General features: G+C 37.8%; 1 long non-coding RNA gene across 1 annotated transcript; it reads right to left on the bottom strand.

Annotated features, from left to right (window-relative positions):
- Nucleotides 1-1,206: 1,206 nt before the first annotated feature.
- On the bottom strand, nucleotides 1,207-10,264 carry LOC108496717. Its single transcript, XR_001874553.1, has 4 exons — nucleotides 10,030-10,264; nucleotides 6,203-6,259; nucleotides 2,653-2,809; nucleotides 1,207-1,301 (listed from the first exon to the last, which is right to left on the bottom strand). It is a non-coding gene; the product is annotated as an uncharacterized LOC108496717 (long non-coding RNA).
- Between the last annotated feature and the right edge of the window lie 7,219 nt (nucleotides 10,265-17,483).

The raw sequence follows: 17,483 nt of genomic DNA, 5'->3' as shown, positions 1-17,483 counted from the left end.
AAAATCCAAACCAGAAATTTAAGTCTGGTAAAACTATAAGCTACAGGAAGAAGACTTTAATAATGGAAAGCATTAGGCAACTTTATTTCCTTTCTAGCTTGCCTAAAATTATTCTGTCAGAAGCAATTTGCCTATTCTCCTTCAATACATATGCTTTAGGGAAGAAGGAACAATTATTTTATAAAATGCAATAACACCAGACCATATTTCTGGAGGATGTGATTACACTATTTTAGAAGCATTGCAACACAGTCAGAGACAATTACCTGAAGTCAAATTTGGTCTGCACATTAGTAGTTGTTACTTCTGAAAGAACCTTATGAAAGGTGAAATAGAATGTCAAAACTCCAAGTGATCAAACATCAGATTTATAACTTTACCAAGAGAAGAAACTTTATACAATATTCTCTTAACACAACCATTTACCTCTTTTTGCCTTCACCAACCAGTCCTATGAATCATCTCAACCAATCAACTGACCTACCAACCAAGCACTGACCAGTCTTCACTGTGCCTTGTCCTTTTTCATGGTGAGAGAAGACAAAGTACTATGGTTATAATATAATAAGTTTTTTCTGTAATGCTAACAGTGATCAACATACTCAAAGAGCAGTCATCTGACCAGTAATGGAAGAAAGAAACAGTACACCTGCCTCATTGTACCAGGCAGGCACCAAATATCTCACAAAATCTCACCAAATATCTCACAAAAGGAAGAGGCTTGTAACACCATTTCCCTTTGTCATTATTTAAGATTCAAAAAGTGCAATAGCAAGATGTGTGGCAATGCCCATCTAATCTCTTGAGTTGCCCAGCTCCTCTGTCATTTAGGATCCCTGTAAGCCATAGCTCTGAATATTAAGCAAAGTCTTTGCTCGTATTTTGTAACCACTCTTGCCTTGCCCTGGCACAGTGCCATTTAAGCATATTTCTTAGAAACTGTTCCCATTGTCCTAGTCTGTTTTTTTTTTTTTCTGAAAATGCTCCTTGAATAAAATGTTTTGGCTTAGAGACAGGTATGTATCTGCTCTTCCTCTGCAGTTACCCCTATTTATAACCCAGGTGTTAGCAGCTGCGTTCTTGGAGTCATCAGCCACAGCTACCTTAAATAATCTGCAGGTCTGAAAATATATTGCTTCACTGAATTTGCTGGCAAGGGAAGACTGATGGTAGGGTGGACAGTCAACACAAGTGCTTTATTTCAGACTTGCTCCATTTTGCCTGCTAATTCTTCTTTCTTATAACCTGTCTCCAGGGAGGAATAAAATGCAAATCTTTTCTTCAATAGACTGCAGATGACACTGCAATAGGAAAGAAAATTTCCTATTGTGACCAAGTACCATAATTGAATGATCTCTGGAAGTTTATTCATTTATATGAGACAAACTAATAGTTTAATTTAACTTGTAAAAGGTCAATCTAACTGATTAAAAAAAAATTGAAAAATCCAATAACTGGCTTCAGGCCAGCTAAATTTACAACTTCCTTTTACAAAAGCAAGTTCTACGTACACCAAAATTTTAATTAAAACCAAATATGTTTTTTAATATAAGTTAGTGATATAAATTATTTACAACACTTAGAAAAACTGATGGGTTTATAACTTGCTGTTAAGTGATCTTTTGGTGATCCTTCTCCAGGTATATCAGTTCTCTTAAATTGCTGGCTGTTAGCTATAAGTTCTATAAGAGAAATGCTTAAATAGTAGTATAAAAATGTCTGTAATAAAACCAGAAGCTCTGAATTTCATGGTACTTTAATGCTGCCTCTGAAGTAATGGAAAAGCCATTTTCCAGCACTTGCTTCAAGGACTCCACTAATAACATTTTTCACAAAGGACCTATCTTTTTTTAAATAACTTATTGTGAAGTTATTCTAAAGTATTTAAAATCATGCAATTAAATTTGATCGAAACTCCGTTTGATGTTTAGCAGATATTGCAAAGAAATAAGGGGGGTTTGCATAGTGACAAAATATGCTGACAGAGCTGTGTGTGAAAACACATACAAATATTCATGCTTGTCTGGAATACAGACAGCAGAAAAACAAGTATTATAATAGAAAATGCAGCAAGATTTGTCAGCAGCAATATGCATGTCCTGATAACTCTGCATAGAGGATACAGCCCACTGCCCATCTTATCGCTGCAACTACGTAAGATCCTGTTCACTTTCAGGAGCCAATTAACTAAGGTAAGTTTCATTTTGGAGGCAGCAATGAAGATTATGCTGAATGAATTTAAAAAAAAATGTAGACTAGAAATATAATTAAAGGGATTCTTCAACACATGCTGACTCTCATTTTTCAAGAGACAGCATTTTCTTTTAATTTCTAGCACTGAATACATAAATTTATTTCAAGACCAACCCATGAGGCTTGAATCTAATCAAGATTTAAAGTCTTTGGGCCTGAGGACTGTGCTCTCTCAAAAATTATTTGATGCGAAATTATTCAGGAGCTACCCTAACTGCTTTCAGAGACAAGAGATTCAGACTGTATTCTGTCTTTCAGGAATTTTAACTGAAGCTTAAGGGCCTTTGGATCCTCCTCATTCAACCTACCCAATGCATAAGTAAAGGCACCTTCAAACGTACTCTTCCAAATCAAAATTTTTTATCATTGGACATAAAAGATAAAATTGCAGAAGCCTACATTTGCCTGCTTCCTGTCAAGTGAGCTTTCTCCACTTGAGCTTCCAACCTTTCAGTCCACAGAGGAGTGTTTCTGCGACATAAGAAAGAGGTGCAGCTTTTCTCCTTCTCTGGGGTGCCAGCACATCAGTTCCCTGCATATTTTCAGCTCCTTTAGTCTGAGAGGGTTAAAAAGGAAAATTATCCTGAAGTCTCTTGACGTACTGAAAGGCAAGTTTCCTTTTAATTCCTCTGCTTGTTTATCTGGCAGACTGAACTCCAAATAGTTGCCATATAAACTGGCTGAAAAGACCCCTCAAAAATAAAATCTATTCCAAGAAGAAAATAAACATCGATAAAGCATTACAGAATTATTTTACAAATAATTTTCTGATTATTTCTAAACTCTGTGTATTTGCTTCAGATGCATTTAGTTTTATTTTTTCCTTCATATAATTCAGTTGCAAAAGTATTAAATGATATGAGCAAGTGTTCTGACTTCTGGCATGCAAAACATTTCTTCTAGTTTCCCCTAAAGTTCAGAAATACTCAAGCATGATATCATTTCTACAGATGTAGTCAATCATATTCATAGTATTTTCAAAAATTACCTCTACCTTTAAATTAATTGAATATGCAATAATATATATTTGTAAAATGTAGATTTATCTATTTATCCATCCATCCATCTATAAATATATTTTGTTAGCCACATTTTCAATGAAGGGGTGAAACACAGGTCATGTTGTCAGTACAAGAGTTACATGAGAAAAGAGCCTCCCAAAATTTTTTATGGAATCTAAATTCACATGAACTGATTAAAAAAAAAAAAGTCATAGAATTCATTAGTTTTGCTCACAAGTAGAAAAACTATTGCTATTTTATTTCTTCACGACAAAGCATACTGATGTAATACAATATCTTAATTGTTTTTTACCTGCACAGCCACTAGCAATATTAGCTTCAAGTATACATGAGTTTTTAGCTTTAAAAGTAACACATATATTCCACACAGGATACTGGTCTGAATTACGTAGGCACAGCATGGGTACCTTTGAACTTCGGGCCTTTGAGGGCTGTATTTAGCATATGGATTTATCTTCCACATGCAATTAACTAAGTTCAGACGGCATTCCTGCAAAATTCCTTACTCTCCTGATCAATGAGAGAATAAAAACACTGAGCCTATATTTCCAACATTATCAAAGAGGAAAGCAACATATTCCTAAAGTTTTTATCCTTGTAGGCAAATGAAATACTAAGGAATTGACTATGGACAAAAAACAGATTCACATATAGATGTCAGACAGGTACAGCAAGCCAATAGACCTTCGGCATAACTATATGTTGGAAAAGATAAATTTGAGAACAAGCATTTCTCTGTTTGCAGCCCCAGAACCATTAGAATATCCCTTCTGCCTGGCTATGCTTCCAAAATGTCTAAACTGCTCTGGCAGATCTACAGTTTTCTCATTAATTCAGAGATAGATATTTTGGTGCTACTAAGCTAAACAGATCTTGCAGTAACCAAAAAGTTTCTTTATCAAAATGTTACTGAGGAGTACCTGACCTTCAAGGGAAAGATCTTTTGCTACATAATAGAAAAAAACCCCCAAACATACAGAAACCCTTTTATTTTAAGGTTGACATTACTAACATATTCTATTTAACATATTACCCTATGACAAGAGGAAAATTCCTTGCCATCTAAATGGTCACACTAATGGTGATGTGTTGTCTGACAATAATGACGTTTTTGAATTGGGCAGAGCAAGAGCTGAACAACCGCAGTATTTCCTGCAGACAGTGGGTGTTCACATAACTCCATAGGCAGCGGTGCTGATGGCTATTGCAAATACAATCAGTGATGTTCTGGGTTTCCTTACTTTGAGGAAACTTTAAAAGCAAGTGCTATATTAAAGAATCCATGAATATTGACTATACACATGTTTTGACATACCATACTAACACTACAATTAGTTCCTTTAAGCCTGAACAGACAGCCTTTAGCTCCAGTCACAGAAAGGTACAGCGTTGTCAAAGCTTGCCCTTGACCTAAGCAGAAGTCACAGACTGAAAGACACAAACGCATGACACAAGAGAAGAAACCAGCCAACAACAGGAGAGTGCACTCTGTGCCTCCCCCGGCACCCACTGCCAAAGCACGCTGCTGGCACAGGTATGCCTGGAGATCACAAAAATAATTTCTTCCCAAGGAAGCGAGACTTTTTGACCTTTTCAAGATACTCATATACTGAAATAACAGTGCAACACCAACCCAAATTAAAGATGCTATTAATATCTCTAAATATGCCACTTATTACTAGAACATGGGAAATGACTCATTTGACTAATAACGCTCCACTGTGGATCAGCTAACTGACAGTATTAGCAGTACTTAAAAAGATTATTAAAATAGCCTGAATGCTTTAACATTTTTACAGCACACAGCAAGCAAAGGAAGAAGAAACTCAAATGGAACATAACCTAATCCAAGGAGAGAAAATACCTGGGACTAGCAATACATACTAGAATTTATTTTTTCACAAAAAGCTCTGTGAGATGTTTTCTCTACACTCACTGCTCTCCAGCACTATCATACTACATTTAGAGCTGCTTTAAAATGTGAGGAAGGACTGAAAATTTCAAATTGTCAAGTTAACAAACACTAGGGATGCTAATGGAAAATTTTTAATATCATAAGGAAACCAGTAATTATCAGATTTCTTAGTAAAAGATATTCCATACAAAGTTCACATTATAGTAATTGCTATTTTGAGAGAAAGTTTCTGAGCAGAAAATCAGATGTCATACAATACAAATCAATTAATGGAAAATACCAATAGATTTGCCAGTGTTTTCAAATATTTGCTGGAAGCTGTTTATTGACTGAAGATGCATCATTAATGCAACTGCAATTCATCATTAATAATACAAACAAAATAAACCAATCCATCTAGAAATTTAAAGCTTCATGCAATTGATTATTATTTAAGATTACTGGAAATTAAACTTCCTTTAATACAAACACATTTGAAGTAGTCTCTAGATGCATCCTGCATTTTAGCTAATTCTGTGCTATGCATAGAGAAGAAGAATCTATTTTAATGTAGATTTCTATTTTTTTCAACTCTGGTCATCAAGTTTATCCTAACTTATGATTTCTTATACCTACTCAAGAGTCATCAGGGTGTCTTGAAAAGATATTATGATATTACAAAAAAAAACAATACACCCAGAGTTTATGCAACTTTTTTTATCTTTTTTTTTAATATTTAATTTCAGAGAAAAAGCTTTAAAACTTTCAGTACGCACCATCAAAATTTGATTTCTCTTTAAAATAGAAAACAACATGCTCAATATAGACAAATTAAAGTAGGATACAGGCCATTTTTATTTTAAGACTAAAAAACTGTCTTCCGTACTGTGTCTCAAGAAGAAAAAACAAAGAACCCAAAACACCATAAAGAAAAGCCCCAAACAAAAAAGACCTCCAACCCAAACCTAAGACTCAGCCATCCCCACCAAACCTTCAGTTCTGTCTGACCTAAAGAAAAATAACTTTCCATTACCGTTGAGTGCTCTGTTAACTCAGTCATCATTTGTGGGTAGTCCTACAGTTTTCATTCCTGACAATGACATAAGGCAGATAATAAAATGATGTGTCACATTGGCTGCTAGCTGCATAATATATCTTTAAAATTGACCAGATACTGTTTTACTTGACTATGTATGTGAAATGCAGTTGGATATAATTTACTTCCCCTTGGGGATCTGTAAAGATTACTAACACCCACGATTTTGTTGTGACATTTGTTTCATGTTTGGCTGTCTCTTTGAAAGCTGGAGAGATATTGCAGAAAAAAATAAGAGTCATGCCTTAAGGATGTTGCCATGGTGAATTTAGTTGCATATTCACTGTGTGAGAAGACAGAATACTAGACAAATGAGAATGTTAACTTTCATAGTTGGTTAAACGTTTGTGTTTGACATTGTTGAGGTTCTCAGCTAAGAGTCTGGTTCCAATTTGTAGAAGTGATGTAGGTCCAAACTTCTTAGCTGTGGATCCCTGCAGGTGCTATATTTTGAACCAAACAATACCCAGAGAAGCACAATCCCAGACATCTTGGATCAGGCAAATAAAACAGTAACCCATTTGCCTCAGTTCTAGACTTCCTACTACTCATAATCCAGGTTTTTTTGTGCTTTTTGTGATAAAACTATCTTTAAATGAGGATAATGATATCAATACAATTTCACAGTAGTATTGGTGACAGGTTTATTAATATTTAAATGTTTGGATTGTGTAATGATAATTTAGAATACTCACAAGGATATAAATTGTTTTATTTGAACAGAAATTGAATGACATGCAAAGCAGGTACAGGGACTGTGCACAAAGAATGAACAGGAGAGGGGAAAAGAAGGTTAAATAGAGACCAGGAAGAAAGCCTTCACAACAACACCTCTTAGTTCCTGAAATCTAAATGTGATGACCTTCACAAGGCTACTTGAACACTGCTTTCGTGTATTATATTATATAATCTTGGTTTATTTATGATTTATACAATGTCTATATGCACACATACATTCCCCAACAAACACACCCTCGCGTTAACATTTTGTAGTGCGTATTTTATTATTTCTGTTTCACTTACACCTGGAATACTTTGTTTTATGCATCTGCCACGTACAAGATGAACAGCAGATTACAATGCACTGTACTATCACAGCACTTAAAGCACGTTGTGGTGGTTTAAGTGCTGTTTAAGTTTAAGTTTAAGCCCCGGGGGGGGCTGGAAGTGGTTGGTCCCAGGTGAGTTTCCGATCAGGGACCAATCGGAGCTGTATTTCGCCCCTGTGAAATTAGCATATTACAACAGCTGGAAGGAAGTTGTTGGCAGTGTGAGAGATTTGGAGCCATGAGGTGAGAGAGGCCTGCAGGCCCCTTGTGGGGGGCCAGGCCCTCTCTCCCCTCCCCGGCCGGGCTGCAAGGAACCTGGGACAGTACCGAAACTGAACCAGGTGCTTGTGGCCAAAGGCTAGGGGGCTTTCCCCCCCACACCGCCCAGGAGAGGTGGTGGTGTGGACTTGAGAGGCCAGCCAGGGGGTTGGAGCTAACCCACCCCCAGCAGGCAGGCACGGCCTTTGGAGCTGAGCCAGAGACAGGCCGAGGGGTGGTCCAGAGCCAGAGAAGCAGCTGCGATCGTACAGAGCAGGAAGAACTCCAGGCAGAGGAGAGAGACCGAAGCAGTCTCACTGCTACCCTCTCCCCCCCTAAAATGGCAGGGGAGAGGGTGTGACCTTGAGCTGAGACTGAGCAACGGAGAGACGGACTGAAGGGCTCGGAGGAGGCCCTACGCGAGGTTTGGGTGGGGGCAGGTGAAAACCGAAGGAGGAATGCGAGGGGAGGAATGCCCCCCCGTAACACGTGGAAGCTGAGAAGCTGCAGCAGCTGGAGCAGAGAGAAGCCAAACCAAGCAGGCTTTTTCTGGGTAAGGACTTTTGGTGAAAACTATTTGGGGTGTAAAAAACTGAGCAAGACCCAGAAACGCTGCAATCTGGAAAGAGTGAACATCTTACTGTCTGGGAGGAACCTTCACAAACCAGGGAAAAAGGACTCAAAGCTGACTCCCTGGACCTCGTGATGAAGATCTAGTAAAGCAACTGTTCCTTTGCAGTTCAGGAGGAGACCTCAGCACAAGCCAAGGAGCTGGTGGGGGTGCAAAAGACCCCTTCCCTGATACCCCAATGAAAGAGAGACTAACTATCCTCCTGGAGGGTTATCCCACATCTGTACTGATGTGGGAGGAGCACCAGGGGTGGTAGAGATTGTATTAATACTGTGTATTTATTTGCTTTTTAGTTTCTATAGTATTTATCATGTTAGTAATAAATTTTGATATAATTCCCCCAAGCTGAGTTGTGCCTGTCTGAAAACTTCTCTTCTGTGTTGAGGCAAATTGTGGGGAGAGCCTGGAGACTGGATTTTTGGGGTCAAACCTCCACACACGTTTTTATACAACACTGCATTAGGAGTATACAGTGCAGAAGAAGTACAAATTGGTGGAGTATAAGTGTGCCTGTAAGAAGCCTTTACTGTTACCATTTTCCCTCCTTCAGCTCACCTCAAGCTGATGCTGCCATTGCTGCATTCAGTTTCTCAAAGCAATCCAGACAGGACAGCTTACCACAACATCAGTTTTACTTTAATCCTTGCCTGGCCTATTTGTGACTTACTGACATGTATAATGTCAAATATGATAAAGCTGATTTTGGAAGGTGCCTTTAGGCATAACTATAATACAAAAAAATAAATTTACAAAAAAAAATACAAATATAATACAAAATCTCCATTCTTGATGAAGAGAGGTCAGAGTTCTTGATAAATCCATTGGGGCTTTGCATATACGAATATCAAATCAATTCCCCTCCTTTACTAAAAAAAAAAGAAAAGCTTTTTTTTTATGTCTTTCCTTTTAACAACAACATCAAAGAACTAAGGAAAACAAATTCTGCATTAGGAGGTTCTGTCGAAAAACATTTCACTTCAAACAAGGCACCACACAGAGCTGACAAGATGAGAGATTTAAATGCTAATTAGCATCAATTTCTTTATTGAATTATAATTTCAAGAAAATGTTGTGTGACCCTCTGATTTAAATACTGTTTTCCCTTCAAACATTTCATTGCCAAAATGGGTTCTTGGATTTATAGGCATGGATCATACATTTTGAAAGTTTGATTCTTACAGATTAGCTCGTTTCCACATTCATAACCAAAGGCTGTGAGGACTGTATTAATTGCAGTATGCATATTAAAGACCAGAACTATTACAGAGTATGCAAGGCACTATCTCTATATCACATTTCTGTGTGAGAAACAACTTCTTTATGCATGCTGAGTGGGCAATACAAAAGACATACTTGTTACTCTACAAGTCCCACCTGATGGGCAGGCAAATACGCTTCTGGACTCCAAACCTCTCCAAGAAGGCTCTACAGTAATGATAAAACTGTATATAAGTGGCTTCTCTTTCACACAGTCACCCATTTGCCTCAGTGATCACACAGATTTAGAGATCTGCAAAACCATTACAGGTTAATTCACACCTACCTCATGTAAATCCTCTCTTTTAATATTCATGTGTGAAACATAGATTTCATAGGTGAATGAACTGAAGGAGAAGTGGGAGCTATGCGTGCTTCTTTTTGTACAGTTTTCCCACATGTAACAAGAAAAGAGATTTACACAAGGGAGATGAAAACTGACCTAAAACAATTTCCTGATAGGGGGTCATACACTAAGTGAATGCTGAAGTCTCAATTAATAAGGACTTTAAGGTGTGTTGTGACTGAAATACCAAAACATCAGAAGGACACCCAGAGGACTAGCTTACCTCTTTCCTAATGAGATATCCTTGACAAAGAAGAAATAAGGTGATACAGGCAGTCTATATATAATTTATAAATTCTTGGGACCATTAGGATGTTGACACATATTTGCTCTAAGGAGGAGCGTGTGGGAAAGGGAACTGTAACACATCTCTGTGGGAAGCAGGCTCAGGTGAAGTGGTTATCTCTCGACATTGCTGCCCTGACCCAAGGGCAGGCAGGCTAAGCAAGCTACCTCAGTGGGCACCAAGTTTGTCTAAGCCTTTGTGCAAAGGAGTGCTGAAGTGGTCAATGAAGTCACAATAACAATAGATGAACCAAGCCCCTAAAGAGCATAGGCACAATACAGAAAGTGAAAAACCTGCTTTCTTAGCAGGTGGAGTCCTGTTTAAGTACAGCGTCAAACAAAGGGGGAAAGCAAGTGGGTTTGAAACAGGATTTTGAAGGACCTTGAGGCAACTGAGAAAGCACACTAAAGGGATTCCCACTTTTGTATTTCCTGTGCAAGCTATGAAAAATTTACATTCTAATCCTATGCAACATAAACATATCTATAAATTATACCCTACTATTCAACTCTGAACAGATAAACTGTCAGTACAGAGAATTCAGGGGGCAGACTACAAGAGCATGTAAATGATTCCAAGGTTAGTCAGAAAGCACAGCTCTCATTAAGGGAAGGCAAGAACCTGTACTCAGCAAGCATGCAAGGAAAGAGAAGCAAAGAAGGAGAATTCTGTCCCTTCATAGGCCAGGAGAAAATCTGGAGCACAATAGTGCAGTAGTTGAAGATCCAAACCAACAAACTAATGGTGTGGAGTTACCACAGGATTGAGAGAATTTCTAAACTTTGAAAGCACAACAGAGTGACTCTGCCAGGAAACAGTAGCAACTGGACTAAAAAAATCAAAGGCATAGTTATAACTAGCTTTCAAAACATATACAACCTGTTTTTCTGCAAGAATACTGGGCCAAATTTATATCTCAATGGCTTTCAGAAAATGAAAACTAACAAATACAGCATAAACCAGAAACCAGAATATAAGGTCCTTGTTGACCTTCCTGTGTACGAAAGTGAGTATTTAAAGTTTATGGAAGGAAGTAAATGGGGGATTTACTAGGTAAATTTCCAGTGCAGAAAATTAACTTTCAACATAAAACACTTCATATATTTCATACATACTAGGCAGCAAATTCTGAGCTGAATTACACCACCACACCCTAGTTTGTTTATTCAGAGGCACTAGAATATCTCCCCATATTGATATTCAGAGTAAGATTCATAAAGAGTCATGGGGATTGCTGTCCCTTCCCTACTCCACTTGCCTTACCAGTTGGTATTGTTACGTGCTCGATGCTCAACATCTTTTAATCACAGAACGGCTGTTTTCTACCATGTGTAGAAGGTGTGCCTGGCTTTTTAAACTAGTGATCTGCAAAACCAATTAGAACACTATTTACCAGATCACACAAAATACTCAAATGATACAGCATATCTATGCAAAGCACAGGCCTCAGAGGTAAAAGGATTATTTCAAATTAAACAATCACGATTCTTTCTCTGAAACTTATACAGACACTACTGTGTTGTGTGTTAGAATATTGAAAGCCTAGCTCAGTACTTTGGTTATAATAAGCTTTAGGACATCTCAAGAGATGCATCTGTGACTTGTTTCAAAATATTCAAGTTTTATTTTGCTGAATAATACCATGGTTTTGTCCTCTGTTTTATTAGGGGGCAATGAGAAAAAAAAAAAAAAAACAAGCCAAAGAAAAATTATTTGAATAAGTTAAAGCACAAAAAAATAGTTAAAGAAACAAATCAGCTGGCATAATGCCACAGTTATTGCAGAGGACTTGTCCTTCTGAAATGATCATAGATGTCTAGACTTACAAGGAGGCCTATTATTAAAAAAAAAAAAAAAGACAGGATGTGTTGGTTTAGGCTGAGGGAGAGTTAATTTTCTTCATAGCAGCTTATATGGGGCTGTGCTAGGAAAAACACTTATTTCATTATTGCTGAGCAGGGCTTACAGAGAGTCAAGGCCTTTTCTGCCTCTCACTCCAGCCCACCAGTGAGTGGGCTGGGGGTGCACAAGAATTTTGGAGAGGGCACTGCTGGGATAGCTAGCTGACCAAGACTAACTCAAGGGATATTCTGTACAACATAGAATAGTTTGGGTTGGAAGTGACCTTAAAGTTCATCTTGTTTTATCCCTCTACAATGGGCAGAGACAACTTCCACTAGACTAGGTTGCCTGAAGACCCATCCAGCACAAGGCCTGGAACACTTTCAGGGATGGGGCATCCACAACTTCTCTGGGCAACCAACTACCCTCATGGTGAAGCATTTCTTCCTCATATCTAATCTAAACCTATCCTCCTTCAGTGTGAAGCCATTCGCTCTTCTTCAATCACTACATGTCCTTGTGAAAAGTCCCTCTCCATCCTTCTTTTAAGCCCCCTTTACTGGAAGGCTGCTGTAAGGTCTCCCTGGAGCCTTCTCTACTCCAGAACGAACAGCCCAAACTCTCTCAGCTGTTCTTCATGTGAGAGGTGTGCTAGCTCCCAGATCATCCTTGTGTCTCTTCTCTAAGCCCACTCCAATAGGTCCATGTCTTTCTTATGTTTGGGGCCAACAGAGCTGGATGCAGTACTCCAGGTGAGTACTCACATGAGCAGAGTAGGACAGAATCAGCTACCTCAGCCTGCTGGCCACGTTTCTTTTGATGCAGCCCAGGATGTGGTTGGCCTTCTGGGCTGCAAATGCACATTGCCAGGTCATACTGAGCTTCTTGTCAACCAACACCCCAAAGTCCTCCTTCTTCAAGAGGACTGTAGGGGAAGGCTGAAGAAGAAGAAAGGGGGACATTTGTAGTTATGGCATTTGTCTTCCCAAGTCACTGTTATCTGTGATAGAGCCCTGCTTTCCTGGAGGTGGTTGAACACCTACCTGCTTGTCATGGGAATGAATTCCTTCCTTTGCTTCTCTTGTGTGTGTGGCATTTGCTTTACCTGTTAACTTGTGGGCTGAGATAAAGACAGTTTTGCTCATTTTTACTCTTCTGATTCTCTCCCTCCATCCCACTCAGGGGGAAGAGTGAGTGCCTGTGTTGGGCTTAGTTGCCAGCTGGGATTGAACTACAACATGGCCTTCATGCATTTAAACTATTTAACTGACTATTGAAGTGTATGCTGGAAAGGCAAAGCTGTGGTAGCAAAATCAGCTTGATTTTAAAACACATTCAGAGCTCCACCCTGCTCTGGTATTTCAGGGAAGGGGAAAAAAACAATCCCAAACATCTCTCTGCATGGGTCTTATAGAGAGTGATTTTATGTGTTGGGGATCGCCGAGACAAATAAGCAGATAAATGCAGGCATTTATCCCATATGAAGTTAAATAGTGTGGAATTATGTTCAATTTTCACTGAATCTCTAACAAATTTGAAGGCTAAAGTTGCCCGGTTTATCCCAGAGTATCCCAAAATAACAGTATTATCATTTAGTGAGCAAGAACTCAGTAACCTAGGAAATGTTCGTACCATGTCCTCATGGAGTCATACCACATTTTGATGAAATTAACGTGGAAAGTTAGTACCACATTTTCTTTTACTTTCTAAAGCTAGTTTATATCCTCACAGAGTATAAAGCCCAATATTCTAGCACTAAATGACAACCAAAACATTCCAGAAAGATGACTTTTTCCTCTACTACAAAGTGGTGTAGTTCACTGTCATATTACTTTCCTTGTGCCACAGAAATGGATGGTGAGAGACTGTATGTCATCGTGGATGGAAGAGACAGGTCATACTGTTAACAGGGTAAAGTGAAGCCAGTGTTGCCAATTCTCAGCATCCAGGATTGTAGATGAATAAGAAGGCTCAGCTATGCACACATAATTCCCTGATTCTTTAGTTCCCTCCACAGGCATACAAATCAGGTGAAAATTTCTTAGAATTACTGCAGTTTTGCTGATTCTTAAGATTGCTTTTGTGGTACTATAAAGCTTATGTGGCCTGCTGAGTAGAAACACTTGCAGTTATTTTTTGAGTTTGATGGGTGTGCTTTTTTGCTGTTTGGTTGTGGGTTTGTTGGCTTTTTTTTGTTTGTTTGTTTTTTGTTTGGTTTGTTTTTTTCAGTTTTAGGAAATACAGTCATCCATACAACAGAAGTAATTTGATTTAACCCAAAGGATAGTAAGCATAAGGAATGTATCAAGAACTTGTACTTTTACAACTTCCAATACAAGTAAATGAACACTTTATGTGGTATTTTGCTTTCATATGTTAATTCCAGATTTACAGTTGATACCATATATTTGAAACTCAAATAAGGCATAAAAAGGTTAAAAATACAGACTCCGCTGAATAAAAGCCAACATATCTTTCTAGTTAGGCTACATGAGATAATAAAAAAAATTGACATCAAAGAAACTACCTCATTCAGGCCTTTCAAAATACTTGTCATTAAAAGATGGTTTGTTGAAACTTCAGACAGGCTAAATGTATGCCACATTTTGAGTGAAAGAATTACCTTTCCAGGGTTGCAATTACAATTGTACTTAGTTGTCATGGCAACCTGGCAACATATAGATGTTGTCAGATGAAGACATCAAGGGACAGACAGTGATTTTCAAATCACCGCATGCCAAGTGTTTTTTTTTCCCCAGGTATATCTCTTCTGAGTTCAGAAAAAAGATTAAAAAATGGAAAATTAGCATTTTAAAACAATGTTTAAATAGCATTCAGACTGCAATACCAATATCCCATTTCAAAGAGCTATTAATAGTATTCTTAGGTGTCTGCTTTTTCTTCTTTCCTCCCCCTTTTCTTTTTTTCAGTTATTTTTGTTCCCAAAATGTAAGTACAACACAGGGAACTGAAAGGCAAAGAGGTCAGGCTCAACATGCTTTGGTGACTGCTGAGTCCTGCTGTTATCCTCCCCCTTTTCTTCCTGTTTTAATTGTCCTGCTATCTTTACTTGGGTACTTTCAGTCAGATGTTCTTTTTGACCTAAACTTCAATTCCTTTTGAGACAGCAAAAGGAAAAATGAATCTATACTAAAAGCCCCTGTTGAGCATGCCCCAAAGATGTGAAGTTCTGCAACTACTCCAGCTGTGATCTATTCGTAAAGGTTGAGAGAGAATCCAGAAAATATCCACTACAAAATGCAGCTTTCAGTTCTTTCCAATAGGCAGCTCATCCTGTGGTGCTTTCCTCTATACTGCTATTTTTGTTTCTCCTGACCACAGTGGCTTTGCTCTGTTTTATATTAAGGCTTATAACAAAAGTTTTCTGAGTTGGTGTTCAGTTTATTTACACAGGCTTCTCATACCATGATGCTGTACTCATTAATGCCTCTCTATAAAGAACCAATTTGAAGTGGATCAAGCATGAAGACACGCTTGTGCATCCGTCCATCTAACCCAAGTCCATGCAGGTGTTTATGCTGTAGCAAGACAGAGGCCTCATTCCACCTTAAAGTTTGCCTGAATACCAAACAGCGTAAGCAAGCAGAAAGGACCCAATCCAATCATAATCTTCTTTGGACAAAGATATTCTTTCAGAGCTTTTAAACAAATTGGAACAGGAACAGATTGTTCACCACTTACATGGTTGAGATGTTTTTGATCTAGTACTAAACTACCTCAAACCCCTAATTTACCACCTTATCAATCCCCACCTAACTGGGGATTGATACACCTGACACCTTTCTTATTTCAGCAGTCTGCCTGGTTCATTGAAGTACCCACAGCACAAAACTAGACACTAAGAATGCAAAACAGAAGCGAAAACTTGTTTAATTCATTAGCTAAGTATAGGTTGAAATGACTACACTTAATGTGCACAGATTTGTCAAAACAAATACCAACTTGAGTGAGTTTGTTTTGGTATGTCATATTTTAAATGAACTCAAAAGGACTTTATTCTGTTATTTCTAAACACTTTCAGTAACCTGAATGACTTAAGAGAACATGTTCTGTCTTCTGCATAGCCGGAGACACTGCCTACAGCAAAGAGTTAAAAACTAAAAGGATAATGAAGTTCAGTAAAATGTATACAAATACACACTGAAAAACAATTTAATGGTAAATAGTTTGTTAGTATTTGTAACAAAAGCTTAGATTGTTCAAAGTATCTAGAAATTTCTCTATAAAATTCTCTAAAAGTAAGATACAATTTTAGCAAACTTTCTCATGAGCTTTTTCTGTCAGAAATAATCTCTCTTCAGTTTGACTCCAGAAATATATCTATAAAAGATCATAGGATATGTTTCATGAAACTGGAACACAAAGTACCAAAAGAATATACAGAGATGTTCGAAACTTGAAAATTCTTCTTTCTAAAACTTTTTTCTGCTAGGAAAAATAAAATCAGTATCTTTAACTTTCAAATGCTATTAATTTTGGATGTAATTAACTAGATCAATCTTAAAACGTTGAGCCCAGCTTTGACAGTAAACATTTCAGGAGAAATTATAAGATACAAATATCTACAAAGTTAACATAGTAAGTTATGGCAGTACTATTCCCAGCCTTAGCACACATACACACACAAACACACATATGTATATATACATGGAAATATTTTACATAGAGAAGGAAACATATGCAGAATTGATTAAATCACAGAATTTTTTGGTTGGATAAGACCTCAAAGATCACGAAGTCCAATCATTAAGCAAGCACTGCCAAGTCCACCACTAAACCATAATCCTCAGTGACACATCTACACATCTTTTAAGTATCTCCAGAAACAGTTACTCAACCACTTGTCTGAGCAGCCTGTTCCAATGCTTGACAACTCCTCTAGTGAAGAAACTTGTCCTACTTAAAAAAAACCAATAACAATAAACCAAAATAAAACAGAAAACCCAAACCCCTATTCTGTAAAACAGCTTTTCCTCAGCCTAAACAAATCTGAGCCATTAGGTTGCTAATAGGTTGCTCCCAAAGAGAAGAAGAATCAGTCAGGTGTTACTAGATCACAGCAAATTAAGTTCTACCCAGTTATCCCAGTATGGAACCAGGTATCTTTCATTTGGAAGCAGCAAAAAAAAAAGTAATTAAGAAGTCCTTTTGGCTTATATACCACCAAGATGTCCTTCACCTGTGGGTACTGCCCTGAATTTTAAGCTACAGGATCTTGCAGAAAACTAAAAAGGTCTTTTTTAACAAGGAAGGGATTGAAGTGAGGGACTCAGGAATTTGCAGATCCTGAGACTGAACCTTGGAAATGACACTTTATACTTTCTTCACCACTTCTTCCCTTCCCTACCTCAGAGCTGCATACAAGACTGACTAAATGCTTTTAAAGTATATTCAAGGTGAAATGAATTTGATGATTACATATGTAATTGTTTCGGTTTTTTAGAACATGATCTTCCCACTTCCTTCATGCATCATCAACACCCACTGCTGTCATCTCTTCTCTAAATATTTTGAGAGATCAAATACAT

Source organism: Lepidothrix coronata, unplaced genomic scaffold (genome assembly GCF_001604755.1).
Source record: "Lepidothrix coronata isolate B3197 unplaced genomic scaffold, Lepidothrix_coronata-1.0 Scaffold42, whole genome shotgun sequence".
NCBI classification, from domain to species: Eukaryota; Metazoa; Chordata; class Aves; order Passeriformes; family Pipridae; genus Lepidothrix; species Lepidothrix coronata.
The sequence above is the reverse complement of the archived record's forward strand: the minus strand, read 5'-3'. Positions and strand labels throughout refer to the sequence as shown.